Below are 2,500 nucleotides of genomic sequence, written 5' to 3'. Positions count from 1 at the left end.
TAGAGAGAGAGAGAGAGAGAGAGAGAGAGAGAGAGAGAGAGAGAGAGAGAGAGAGAGAGAGAGAGAGGGAGAGAGAGAGAGAGAGAGAGAGAGAGAAAGGAGGGGGGGGGGGGAGAGAGAGAGAGAGCGAGAGAGAGAGAAGAGAAAACAGGGCACATAGTAAAACGAGCTCGATCTTCTTTACGGTATCGCCGTTACCATAACAGCGCCGTGATACTTCCTTGCATGGCACCGGTGCCACGGTCACCATGGCAACGCGGACGCGCACATTTATCCTCTCCTCTCGGGCTTTGTCGGTATTGTGACAATCCCGCCCTCTTCACTACGCCTTATCCCCCTTCCCCCCTGCTCTCTCTCTCTCTCTCTCTCTCTCTCTCTCTCTCTCTCTCTCTCTCTCTCTCTCTCTCTCTCTCTCTCTCTCTCTCTCTCTCTCTCTCTCTCTCTCTCTCTCTCTCTCTCTCTCTCTCTCTCGCTCTCTTCCTCTCTCCCGTTCTCTTTTCCTCTCTCTCTTTCTCTCCCCCTCTCTCTTTTCCTCTCCCTTTTTTAAAAATACTGACTGAGCCTATGATAGCAACGAAATTAATTAGGACAGCGGAGACCATGATGGTAAGGGAAACTGAATCAGGCCAGCTAAGGCCATAATGAAAGGAAAATTTGAATTAGGTCAGCTAAGACTATGATAGGAGAGGAACATTTATAGGCCATGCGCAGTACAAACCGTAATAAAATAGTATAGGAGATAATCAGATGATACAAAGAGAAAGGAATAGGGCTCTCGGGGAATGAATACGTGAATGTAGTACCCCAGTAACCCTTTTTTTTAACATCCAGTAGAAAAGTAGTAAAGTAAAAGGCCCTGGGCACTTTGGAGGCATGTGATGGTTATATATACCTATTAAAGTATCCTGTGTTTATGCCGGTGGCCATCTCGTTATCCCAATCTGCTGGATGCGTATGTCAAAATTCGCCAGTGTGTAGGCTTTTTTTTTCTTTCTTTTTTCTTTCCTTTTTTTTTCTTTTTTTATGAGTTACGGATGTATCGCGGGAAATTGTTCCAGGGGCGAGATAGAGATAGAGTTAGAAATAGACAGAGCGGCGAAATTACGGACGAAAATGCAAGCATGGATTTTAATAAAATGAAATGAAAAGCTGGGCGTCCTTAGCAGAGTTGTATTTTGAATGAGAGATAGAAAAGTCAACTCATAGGAGCTTTATTTTGTTAGACAGGAAATACGCGCTGATCTCCTTATCTGGGAAATTCATGTACTGTATGAGTCTGCACACGCAGGCACGCACGCACACGCACACGCACACGCACGCACACACGCACGCACGCACGCACGCACGCACGCATGGACACACGCGCACAAACACACACACACACTCACTCACTCACTCACTCACTCACTCACTCACTCACTCACTCACTCACTCACTCACTCACTCACTCACTCACTCACTCACTCACTCACTCAGACACATAGAGAGAGAGAGAGAGAGAGAGAGAGAGAGAGAGAGAGAGAGAGAGAGAGAGAGAGAGAGAGAGAGAGAGAGAGAGAGTAGCTCTCTCTCTCTCCCTCTCTTTTTTTCTTTTTCTCTTCTTTCTTTCTTTCTTTCTTTCTTTCTTTCTCTCTTTCTTTCTTTCTTTCTTTCTTTCTTTCTTTCTTTCTTTCTTTCTTTTCATCTTTCTTTCTTTCTTTCTTTTCTTTCTTTCTTTCTTTCTTTCTTTCTTTTCTTCTTTCTTTCTTTCTTTCTTTCTTTCTTTCTTTCTTTCTTTCTTTCTTTCTTTCCCCTCCCCCCTCTCTCTATCCTCCCTTTAACAGGTCCGGGTTGGACTCTTGCTTAGTGTGGTAACGTGGCTTAGAGTGTGAAGAACACAGCAGAAACAACTTTCTTGGTTTATTGCTAAGCTAGAACAGTAGGACGTTGGAGTGAGGGCTGCTCCTCCGAGGTGGACCGAGATGTTGCTCCTCTGCTCCCCCGAGAGGAGACTCTCCACCACAATGTATGATTTGTCTGAGGATATGTGTGAATCACGTGTCTTCTTGTGACATGTGACATTTGAAATGTGATGAGGGAAATGCTGCATCAATACATAGCTCTTGCAAAGGGAAAGATAAAAGAACACTGGTATGTTTGACAGATAGGTGAAGCAACGAGCGTACGTATATATATGCATATATGTGTATGTGGTAAGGTATATATATATATATATATATATATATATATATATATATATATATATATATATATGTGTGTGTGTGTGTGTGTGTGTGTGTGTGTGTGTGTGTGTGTGTGTGTGTGTGTGTGTGTGTGTGTGTGTTTGTGTGTATGTGTGTGCGTGTGTATGTATATTAATATATATATATAAATATATAATATATATATATATATATATATATATATATATATATATATATATATATATATATATATATAGAGGTAACAACTAAAATATCATGAAAAATACAAATTACATTGACTATTGCATTATATAAAA

The 2,500-nt window shown here is 41.6% G+C and overlaps 1 protein-coding gene across 6 annotated transcripts in view; it reads right to left on the bottom strand.

Moving 5' to 3' along the window:
- trio (trio Rho guanine nucleotide exchange factor) overlaps positions 1-2,500 on the bottom strand; it is a 119,547-nt gene that overhangs the window by 43,550 nt on the left and 73,497 nt on the right. The gene's annotated exons all lie outside the window — the stretch shown is intronic.

Source organism: Penaeus japonicus, unplaced genomic scaffold, assembly GCF_977035675.1.
Source record: "Penaeus japonicus unplaced genomic scaffold, GWHDUDI00000001_assembly GWHDUDI00000007, whole genome shotgun sequence".
Classification (NCBI taxonomy): domain Eukaryota; kingdom Metazoa; phylum Arthropoda; class Malacostraca; order Decapoda; family Penaeidae; genus Penaeus; species Penaeus japonicus.
The sequence above is the reverse complement of the archived record's forward strand: the minus strand, read 5'-3'. Positions and strand labels throughout refer to the sequence as shown.